A 12,407-nucleotide genomic window follows, 5' to 3' on the forward strand; every position below is an offset into this window, starting at 1 on the left:
AGTGTGACCAACTTGTCAGTCAGTTTTCCAAGCGATGCTACAGATCGCTTGGAAAACTTTAGCATTCTGCAAGCTAATTACGCTTGCAGAATGTTAAAAAAACGCAAAAAAAACGGAAAAAAAACGCAAAAAAAAAAATGCGGATTTCTTGCAGAAAATTTCCGGTTTTCTTCAGGAAATTTCTGCAAGAAATCCTGAACGTGTGCACATACCCCAAGTCCCTGGGGACCCTGCGAATTAAGGATACCTATTAACGGTATATCTGAAATAGCTCGACCTGTACCCACATTCCGTACATGTGATTGGAAGGCTGACCTTAATTGTAAGTAGCGGAAAAATTGAGATTTCGGTATGTTATAGGTATTTTGTAATTGTTCGAAGGAAACAAAAATCCCCTGGTTATGTAAATTACTCACTGTAAAGACACCATACGATATCCAGAATTCAGTGGACAGATGGCCCAATAATACCGGAAAATAACTACCGTATATACTCGAGTATAAGCCGAGATTTTCAGCCCAAATTTTTGGGCTGAAAGTGCCCCCTCGGCTTATACTCGAGTCACGGTCGGGGGTGAGGGGGAGAGGGCGCCCGAGGCATACTTACCTAGTCCCGGCGATCCTGACGCTCCCCCTGCCCGTCCCACGGTCTCCAGGTGCAGCAGCTCTTCCACTGTTCAGCGGTCACGTGGGACCGCTCATTAGAGAAATGAATAGGCTGCTTCACCTCCCATAGGGGCGGAGCCGCATAATTCATTTCTCTAATCAGCGGTGCCGGTGACCGCTGACAGAGGAAGAGGCTGCGGCACCGAAGACCAGCTGTTCGGGGGAAGGAGCGGGACGCCGGGAGCAGGTAAGTATTACATATTCACCTGTCCTTGTTCCACAAGCCGGGCGCCGCACCATCTTCCCGGCGTCTCTCCACACTGACTGTGCAGGTCAGAGGGCGCGATGACGCATATAGTGTGCGCGCCGCCCTCTGCCTGATCAGTCAGTGCAGACCGAGAGATGCCGGGACGGGACGCTGAGGAGCTGCAAGCAAGACAGGTGAGTATGTGTTTATTATTTTTATTGCAGCAGCAGCACAGCTATGGGGCAATAATGGTGCAGAGCACTATATGGCACAGCTATGGGGCAATAATGGTGCAGAGCACTGTATGGCACAGCTATGGGGCAATAATGGATGGTGCAGAGCACTATATGGCACAGCTATGTGGCAATAATGGTGCAGAGCACTATATGGCACAGCTATGGGGCAATAATGAACGGTGCAGAGCACTATATGGCACAGCTATGGGGCAATAATGGTGCAGAGCACTGTATGGCACAGCCATGGGGCAATAATGGACGGTGCAGAGCACTATATGGCACAGCTATGGGGCAATAATGGTGCAGAGCACTATATGGCACAGCTATGGGGCATTAATGGTGCAGAGCACTATATGGCACAGCTATGGGGCAATAATGAACGGTGCAGAGCACTATATGGCACAGCTATGGGGCAATAATGGTGCAGAGCACTATATGGCACAGCTATGGGACAATAATGGTGCAGAGCACTATATGGCAAAGCTATGGGGCCATAATGAACGGTATGGAGCATCTATTTTCATTTTTGAAATTCACCGGTACCTGCTGCATTTTCCACCCTAGGCTTATACTCGAGTCAATAAGTTTTCCCAGTTTTTTGTGGCAAAATTAGGTTGGTCGGCTCATACTCGGGTCGGCTTATACTCGAGTATATACGGTATTATTCCACAATGGCATTTCAGCTGCTATATCGGCAAATCCTGTTACCTTTTTAATTTGCCTCCATACTGATCGTGCCAACCGGAGCAAAGGTAGTAAACGAGAAACAGTAATTCTCTCCATCTCCAAAAACCCCAGCGGACAGTCAATTTTAGCTGAGTGCAGAATATGACTTTCAGAGTTAGGAAGGGATTTCCCGGGCATCCACATATTCAACATTTTAGCCTGACCAGCAAGGTAATATAAATAGAAGTCTGGTAGGGCCGCCCCACCCCCTTGTTTGGGTCTTTGTAGGGTGGATAACAAGTTTAGGCCTAGCCTTTCCCCATATGAAAGATGTAGTAAGAGAATTTAGGGTTGCAAAGAAAGATTTAGGTATTATAACCGCACTGGGTTGAAAACAGTAGCTCAGTTTTGGGAGCAATATCATTTTTATGAGGTTGATACGTCCGGCCACAGACAGCGGGAGTTTGTCCCAGGTAGCAAATTTGGATTTAACCACGTCCAGTAGCGGAAATATATTAAGATGCAAGTCTAGGTGACTACGCTGGGACATATGTATTCCTAGATATTTAAACTTGGAGACAATGGGTAGCAGTGAGAGGCAGGACATTGTGGTATGGGAGAGAGGCATCAGAGCAGATTTCTCCCAATTTATATAGAGGCCAGAACATTTACTAAATTTATCAATCATCGTTATTACTTTTGGTAATGTGTCTTCCGTTTGATCCATAAACACCACCATATCATCAGCATAGAGACCAATGACGTCCACTCGATCAGCGATATGTATCCCTTTAATATCTACAGAGGACCTCATTCGTATGGCCAAGGCCTCTATCGCCAAGGCAAATAAAGCTGGGGAGAGAGGGCATCCTTGTCGAGTTCCTCTGTGTAAAGAAAACGGTGCAGACATAGAGCCATTCACCACCATCCGTGCCCTAGGCTTCGCATATAATGTACCTATCCCTCTCAGAAATGTATTCCCAAACCCATATTTCCGTAAACATGCAATTAAAAAGGGCCATTCGAGGGAGTCAAAAGCCTTGGCTGCGTCCAGCGAAGCCAATGCCCACCTGTTATCTGGTTCCAGAGAACTATATTGAATGACCGACTGCACCCGTCTGATGTTGATAGAAGTATTTTTCCCAGGCATAAAATCGGTTTGATCCAGGTGTATGAGATCTAATATGATCATATTCAATCTAGTGGCTAGGATTTTAGTAAAAATTTTATAGTCTACATTCACCAAAGAGATTGGTCTATATGATCCACAATCCAGAGGATCCTTCCCCTCCTTCCTGAGCACGACAATATTAGCATCATAAAATGTTTCGGGTACAGATTCCCCCTCCCATATTCCCCTGAGCACCTTCAGCAGTATAGGTGCCAGTTTGTCACGGTATTTCCTATAGAACTCAATGGGAAACCCATCAGGTCCCGGGGCCTTCCCAGTTGCCATATCTGTTATAGCATGTTCTACCTCTTCCAGGGTAACTTCAGCCTCCATAAGGGCCTGTTGGGATGGGCTTAGCAGGGGAACGCTACATCCGATAAATAATCCAAGCATTCATCAATATCAAAGCCACTGCTAGACTTGTAAAACGAGGTATAATAATCATAAAAGCCCCGAAGTATTCCATCAGTAGAGAATACTAAAGAGCCATCGGACACCCGGATCTGCAGTATTGTATTGGAGGTATTGTGTTGGCGTACCAAGAAGGCCAGAAGTGTACTGGCCTGATTCCCAAACTCAAAATAGGATTGGCGAGTAAAAAATAATTTGCGTTTTGACTTATCATCTGCGTGTTGGGTATATAGTCTCTGGGAAGTAAGCCATTCAATTCTATTACGGCTGGACTGATTAGCTATATAAGTGGCTTCTGAATCTTTTAATCTTTGCTCTATCTCCTCATCCTCCCTCGCCGTTACCCCCTTAATATAGGAGATAGTAGAGGACAGGCACCCCCTCAAGTATGCCTTCAGGGTGTCCCAAAATAAACCGAGGTTTTGGAGTTCCGAGTGTGTTAGCATGAAACTATTCAACTGATCAATCGTCCTATCACTAGAGTCTATTAATTTTAACCAAAAGGGATTCAATTTCCAGGATCTATTATTGTTATCGGATTGTCCAAATTTAAGTTTAAGAATAATTGGGCTGTGATCTGAGATCCCCCGACTACAATGTTCAATACTATCCATCCACAATGCCAAACCGCCCGACCCAAATATATAGTCTATTCGAGATAATGACTGTCTAGTAGATGAATGGCAAGTGTACCCTCTGACCTCTGGGTGACTTATTCTCCATAAATCTATCCAACCACTACCATCCATAAACAGTGCCAATTGAGAGGGGGGTTGAGGTAGAGTTTCCCCTGATGCTGCGCCATCTAATCTCAATCTATCCATAGATTGATTCATAACTAAGTTAAAGTCTCCCATGCAGATAACGTTGGCTTCCGGATATTTTAAGGAGAAGCTTAGAGCCATACGGAGGATTGACATGTTGGCAGGAGGGGGGGTTATAGATACATAACAACACATACTCTCGTGAGTTGATGAATGCATGCACAAAAACGAAACGACCCTCGGCATCACGTCTCGCCTCCTTGGCCTCCCATCTGACCTCCTTGTGTATCAGTAGAGAGACCCCTCTTGAATAACTAGTGTGGAAGGCATGTAGGGACCACTGTACCCACAGTTTTTGCATACATCGAGCCGTGTCCCTTGTTAAATGTGTTTCTATTGGTGCTACGATGTGAGGGTGGCACCTTTTTATCTGTGAAAATACCTTAATTTTCTTTCTAGGGGTTTTGATACCTCGTATATTCCATGTCATACATATAATTTCAGCCCCCATGTTTACTTTTAAAGGAAGAGTTAATGCATATCATTATTATTCGGGTGCATTTCTGCAGCATCATGCAGGGCAAAGAGTTAGTATCAGCGGCAGTCTTATTTAGTAAACAATCAAAACTGGTACATAAAACCAAATTAAACGAAAAAACTTGAACAATAGGGGAGAGTCTTTTCATACTCCCATAGTCAGATTGAAAAAGGGGATACCCTCACTGGATTCAGTGTCCGGTATTGTTGACATTTTCCGCACCCATACGGAAAGCTCTAGGTATGCTGCCATTAGTCAAGGAACCCAGGTTAGGAATCTTCCACATTCGGTCCTCCGTGAGACCGCAGCCACTCAGTCGCCTCCGCTGGGTCTGTGAAGAATAAGGAGGAGCCCTTATGGACGATACGGAGCAGGGCTGGATAGAGCATAGAGTAGACGATGTTCTTATCTCTGAGTTGCTTCTTAACATCCATATATTGTGCCCGCTGCTTTTGAAGTTCCATGGAAAAATCTGGAAAAATCGATATGGTGGCATTATCAAATTTAATGAGGCCCTTCTGTCGCGCCAAGCGGAGGATGGCATCCCTGTCTCTGCAATTAAGGAGACGTGCCAGGAAAGGTCGCGGCGGGGCTCCGGGAGGGAGGGGCCTCGTCGGTACCCTATGGGCCCTCTCCACTGAAAATGTTGAGGAGAATCTATCCCCCAGTGAAGACTTAAGCCATTCCTCTAAGAATTGTTCAGGCCGCTGACCCTCCGACTGCTCCGGAAGACCTATAATTCGGATATTGTTGCGACGTAGTCTATTTTCCAAATCATCTGCTTTTTGCTTCCAAGCATTTACGGATCCAGTAGCTTTAGTCAGTTTAGCCTCCATAGGAGTGATAGTGTCTTCTATATGAGACACCCCTCGTTTCAACCTCAGAAATACGCCCCCTCATAGCTTGCATGTCATGTCGCAGGCGGCCCACCTCAGTATGCACGTCTTCCATTTTCTCCGTAAGAGATGATCTAGTGAGGGAGATAGCCTGCATCAACTGCTCCGATGCCTGTTTAAGAGTCAGTTCATCCTCTTCTCCCTCCCCAGTACCATCAGAGGGGCGACCCCTGCGCTGAGATGATGCAGGGTTATTCCTAAGGTTGCGTACATTATCATGAGAATCATCCTTGGCATATTTTTTAAGTTTTTCAGCCGTCGTCGCTCCTCTAGGATGCTGCATGGCGGGTACACACAAGGGGATCCCTCAAAGTGACTTCAGAGGTAATTGTAGATAAGCTGTGCTCTGATTTTATGGTTGTAGATGAACCAAACTCTGATCCCAGGTCCTGTATAGCAGAGGTCCCCAACCGCCGGTCCGCGGACCAGGACCGGGCCGTTGGGGTTTTTCAGCCGGTCCGCGGCGCCCCTGTTCAGCGGTCACGTGGGACCGCTCATTAGAGAAATTAATAGGCTGCTCCACCTCCCATAGGGGCGGAGCCGCATAATTCATTTCTCTAATCAGCGGTGCCGGTGACCGCTGACAGAGGAAGAGGCTGCGGCACCGAAGACCCGCTGTCCGGGGGAAGGAGCGGGACGCCGGGAGCAGGTAAGTATGACATATTCACCTATCCTCGTTCCACACGCCGGGCGCTGTCTCCATCTTCCCGGCGTCTCTCCGCACTGACTGTGCAGGTCAGAGGGCGCGATGACGCATATAGTGTGCGCGCCGCCCTCTGCCTGATCAGTCAGTGCGGAGAGACGCCGGGAAGATGGCGCCGAGGAGCTGCAAGCAAGACAGGTGAGTATGTGGTTTATTATTTTTATTGCAGCAGCAGCACAGCTATGGGGCAATAATGGACGGTGCAGAGCACTATATGGCACAGCTATGGGGCAATGGTGCAGAGCACTATATGGCACAGCTATGGGGCAATGGTGCAGAGCACTATATGGCACAGCTATGGGGCAATAATGGTGCAGAGCACTATATGGCACAGCTATGGGGCAATAATGGTGCAGAGCACTATATGGCACAGCTATGGGGCAATAATGGTGCAGAGCACTGTATGGCACAGCTATGGGGCAATAATGGTGCAGAGCACTGTATGGCACAGCTATGGGGCAATAATGGTGCAGAGCACTATACGGCACAGCTATGGGGCAATAATGAATGGTGCAGAGCACTACATGGCACAGCTATGGGGCAATAATGAACGGTGCAGAGCACTGTATAGCACACCTATGGGGCAATAATGGTGCAGAGCACTATACGGCACAGCTATGGGGCAATAATGGTGCAGAGCACTGTATGGCACAGCTATGGGGCAATTATGAACGGTGCAGAGCACTATATGGCACAGCTATGGGGCAATTATGAACGGTGCAGAGCACTGTATGGCACAGCTATGGGGCAATAATAAACAGTGCAGAGCACTGTATGGCACAGCTATGGGGCAATAATAAACGGTGCAGAGCACTGTATGGCACAGCTATGGGGCAATAATGGTGCAGAGCACTATATGGCACAGCTATGGGGCAATAATGGTGCAGAGCACCAGGGAAACAAGCATGGTGCTCCCACTCATTCTGAACCTATGGTAAGTTGAATCACATTCTCATTATAAATGTCATAATTATATGATAAGTATGCACTAAGCTCCATCCCTCCATAACCCCACCCCCATATGACCAAAGCCCCGCCCCTGCCCCACCCCCACCGGGCCATGGAAAACTGGTCTTGCTTCAAGCCGGTCCCTGGTGCAAAAAAGGTTGGGGACCTCTGCTGTATAGTACTGGACTGTGCTCCAAGTCTCCACAAATATTGATAATGAGGATCACAGGGTGGTTGTCTGGATGATTGCTTAGGCCCTATATGATTGGGCGGGCACTCAGTCCATGGACAGAGGGGAAGCAGCAGGGAGGGGGTTAATTCCCGATATTATAGTGCTGTCAATGAAGCGACTGTATGGCAGGGGGGGCACAGGGCCCAATATTTCAGGGCACACATCGCACCACCCCTCTAGTTCCTTAAATGCTTGATCACCTCCAAAGCAGCACCGCAGGTGTACAAGGCGCCGCTCCCTTTGCCGTTAGGGAGCGCGCTGTATTAATGGCCGCTGCTCCCCTTGAGCACCGCTATCCCCCTCAGGCCTCCCAACTTCTGTGCACCGGCACAGCTCTCACCGCTGCGGTCCTGTCCCCGTCGGCTCCGGTGAGAAGAGAGTCCGGCTTCAGCAGGAGATGGTGGCGCCGCGTCCTGTGTCGCGGAGCGCGCGTGCCGAAGATGGCCGCCGCTGCACGTGAGTCCTCCTGGCATCTCTGTCCCTGCAGCTCCTGCCGCCTCGGATCACCGCAGCAGCCGTCCGGAGGGCTCACAAGATTCCTCAGGGTGAGGGGTTCCAGCCCCTGTCGGTAACGCCCGCTGAAGTGCGGTATATGTGGCAGGATTATTTTAGGATCGATGGAGCTTCCACTTAGTGCATCTTCCTTCTCCGGCTACATAGCCACGCCCCCCCCCCCCCCCCCCCCGAGACCCCTAATTTTGCCACAAAAAACTCAGAAAACGTTTTGACTCGCTGTCAGGACTCTGAACATTTTTTACCTTTTGTGCATTACTGCTCTTTTCCAACATGGAGTCTTTGGTCTCATGTGCACTTGTCTTCGTGCTATAAAACTCCACCCCAGCCTTCAGTCTGTGCTAGATTATTCTGCCTTGCATCCAGCTCCTGACCTCTGATTACTCCCTGGCTATACACCTGCTCCTGTGAACCTGTTGGTGATCCTGCTACTCTGCTCTGAGTTCCTGCTGCATACACCAGTTCCAGTAATCCTCCTTCATCTGCTGCTCGTGTTTACTTTATCTACATTTGCTGGACATGTAAGCTGCTGCTGCTGCTGCAATAACCTGAGACTATTAACCAGGCCTCCCTGGTTGAGCGAAGATATGATTTGAACTGCCTTATAAGCATATCTATCTGTGTCTGGACTAAGTCAATGATTTATTCATGTCAAGTATCCTCAAGAATAACTGTGCTTCATAGACTTTCTGCTTGATTGCTTGTTTCTCTGAAGTTTCCTATAGACTGCTAAGCTGCGTTTATTATTTGCACCAAGTGTTGTGGACTTGAGTTTCTCTCTGCACCCGTTTGAATCACCGTGTTACAATATAGACTTTACCACTTCTAAAACTGTGTCCTGTAGTTGTCTTGTTCCACGCAAAGAGTCTCCTGAGTTATCCACTATAATTATTACACTTGCGTATAAAGACTAGGGTGGGAAATGCAGCAGCTACTGGTAAATTTAAAAAATAAAAATAGATACCAATAAAAGTAAAATTGATTGAGACATCAGTAGATTAAGTGTTTTTTAATAACCATATTGAATCGGGAGCCCCACATAATGCTTTATACAGTTTATGATGGGCCCCATAAGATGCTCCATATTAAAATATGCCCCATATAATGCTGCATGAAAGGTTAATGATGGCCCCATAAGAAGCTCCATAGAATATTATGCCCCATAAAATGCTGCACAAAGGCTGATGGCCCCATAGGATGCTCCATAGAATATTTTGCCCCATATAATGCTGCACAAAGGTTGATGGCCCCATAAGATACTCCATAGAATAATATGCCCCATATGTTGCTGCTGCGATAAAAAAAAAAAATGACATACTCACCTCTCGCTGGCGGTCTGGTGCTGGTGTCCTAAGCAGACGGGGACACCGGCGCACTATGGGGGCCAGGTGTGGGAGTCGCCGCTGGCTCAGGACACCGGTACATGCAATATTCACCTGTTCCCGTTCCACCGCCATGCTCCGCTGTGTCTTCCAAGTCTCTGCAGTGAATGTTCAGACAGAGGACGTGCACTAATCATGTCATCACGCCCTGTGACCTGAATGTCACAGCCAGAGGACACGGAAGACAGAGCCCGGCGGTGGAACGGGGACAGGTGAATATCGCATGGCTCATCCTTCCCCATCATACTCCCCCTCTTGGCATGGTCCCTGCTTCTTCGATGGTCTCTGGCGCCGGCAGCTTGTTCCTGTGTTCAGCGGTCACATGGTACCGCTCATTAAAGTAATGAATATATGCTCCGCTTATGGGAGTGGAGTTGCATCCATATTCATTACTTTAATGAGCGGTACCACGTGACCGCTGAACACAGGAAGAGCTGCAGGCGCCGGAGACTATCAGAGAAGCAGGGAAGTGCAGAGACCATGCCGGGAGCACCTGCCGCTCCCCCTCCCCCGCCGACCCCCTGGGACAATGATTCGAGTATAAGCCGAGAGGGGTACTTTTAGCCTTAAAAATGGGCTGAAAATCTCGGCTTATACTCGAGTATATACAGTAACTATTTTGTGTGACATAACGCTCTCTGGTTTAAGGGCATAAGAAGTATATGTTTTAAAATTGTGAAATTTTTGCCAGATTTCTTATGTTTTCACAAAGAAAGTCATATCAAACAAATTTTACCACAAATTATGAAGTACAATATGTAAAGAGTCACAGAGTCAGTGGGATCCATTGAAGCATTCCACAGTTATTACTACAAAAAGTGACACTGATCAGAATTGTAATATTTGGCCTGGTGATGAAGGTGAAAATAGGCTTAGTGGATGAAGGTGTTAATGGTGTCATCTAGAAAACTGGAAGATGTCACTCATGCACTGCTTCTGATGTATCCACGAAGCATCAAACAGAAGGAAGATTTTAACATTTATTACAGGTTTACATGGTCAACGCATTTTGAGGCCTCGCAGGACCTCTTCATCAGGACAAAAACCTTGTGTGACTGTCAAAACTGGCTGTCCTTTTAAACTGTATTCGTTTTAAAAAATCTGCCAAACCGGGCACATGACTGTGTCAAAGTTTAGCAGTATCACGTGTCTGATGTTAGTTATAGATCTAATATAAAACACTTAATTTATTGCAATATATAGTACACACCTATACAAACTAAAATATGTTGGATAAAAAAATGTTTAAAATCTAATATATAAAGCTGAATTTGTGTGTGTATGTGTGTATGTCCGGGATTGGCATCTGTACCGTCGCAGCTACAGCCACAAAATTTTGCACAGTCACACGTCTGGACCCTGAGAGCGTCATAGGCTATGTTGTGAGACTAAATTTTAACCCCGCGCGTTCCAATTCACCAAACAATTTTTCCCCTATCTACATAATGGGGAAAAAGTGAAAGGAAAAGTGTTGGAGGCAAATTGACAGCCAGGAGGAGATGGCATACAGGTATATACTATATACAGGAGAGATGATATACAGCTATATATTATATACAGGAGGAGATGACATACAGGTATATACTATATACAGGGGAGATAACATACACGTATATACTATATGCAGGAGGAGATGACATGCAGCTATATATGATATACAGGAGGAGATGACATGCAGCTATATATTACATACAGGGGAGATGACACACAGGTATATCTAATATATAAAGCTGAATGTGTGTGTGTGTGTGTATGTGTGTATGTCCGGGATTGGCATCTGCACCATCGCAGCTACGGCCACAAAATTTTGCACAGTCACACGTCTGGACCCTGAGAGCATCGTAGGCTATGTTGAGAGGTGAAATTTTAACCCCGCACGTTCCAATTCACCAAACAATTTTGCCCCTATCTACATAATGGGGACAAAGTGAAAGGAAAAGTGTTTGAGGCAAATTGACAGCTGCCAGATGTGAACAAGGGGGACTTAAAGAATGAGAGCGATGGCGCCAAAGAGTATATACCGTACAGTTGCTAAGGTGGGGCCCCGACATGGGATACTCACCACACACGGGGATATGAACACACACACAAAATGCGCCACACACTACCACGTGCTTGAACACATATCACCCTCAGCACACATTTCAACACACATACACCAACCTCGCCACATAAAAGTCGAAACACAAAAGTCGCCGCTCAAAACTCGCCACATGCAAAACTAGGCTCACGCAATACTCGCCACACGTGCAAAACTCAGCTCATGGAAAACTCGCCACACGCAAAACTTGCACACGCGGAAAAATTGCTACATGCACAAAAGTTGCAACACATGCAAAAGTTGCCTCACACAAAACTTGCACATACTCAAAATTCGCCACGCGCAAAACTCGCCATGCGCAAAACTTGCTGCACACAACTTGCTACACTAACCTGTCACATGCAACTTGACACACAAAAAGTTGATACACGCATGTCGCCACACAAAACTCATCTCACAAAAGTCGCTACATGCATGTCGCCACACGCAATTCAACACACACAACTTGACACATGAAACTCGCCCTAAAAACACACACAAGTCTGGTATTATCCTTCAAAAATAAAAATCAGATTAATAAGCAGACAAACTACAAGAGCAACAAATGTACCATATAGGAAATACGGCAGCTGTCAGTCACATGACCTGTCTATTATGTGTATGTGTGAGCTAATATATACTGCCAGGGGGAGGGCTTCCTGTTGGCTGGGGATTTATATATACTATATACAGGAGGAGATGACACACAGGTATATACTATATACAGGAGGAGATGACACACAGGTATATACTATATACAGGAGGAGATGACATACGGGTACATACTATATACAGGAGATGACACACAGGTATATACTATATACAGGAGATGACTTACAGGAGATGACTTACAGGAGATGACACACGTATATACTATATACAGGAGGAGATGACATACAGGTATATCTAATATATAAAGCTGAATGTGTGTATGTATGTGTGTATGTCCGGGATTGGCATCTGAACCGTCGCAGCTACAGCCACAAAATTTTGCACAGTCACACGTCTGGACCCC

At 46.6% G+C, this 12,407-nt stretch overlaps 1 protein-coding gene across 2 annotated transcripts in view; it reads right to left on the minus strand.

Annotated features, from left to right (window-relative positions):
• Positions 1–12,407, minus strand: part of LOC143767210 (uncharacterized) — a 249,585-nt gene that overhangs the window by 164,306 nt on the left and 72,872 nt on the right. The gene's annotated exons all lie outside the window — the stretch shown is intronic.

This window comes from Ranitomeya variabilis, chromosome 4, assembly GCF_051348905.1.
Source record: "Ranitomeya variabilis isolate aRanVar5 chromosome 4, aRanVar5.hap1, whole genome shotgun sequence".
NCBI classification, from domain to species: Eukaryota; Metazoa; Chordata; class Amphibia; order Anura; family Dendrobatidae; genus Ranitomeya; species Ranitomeya variabilis.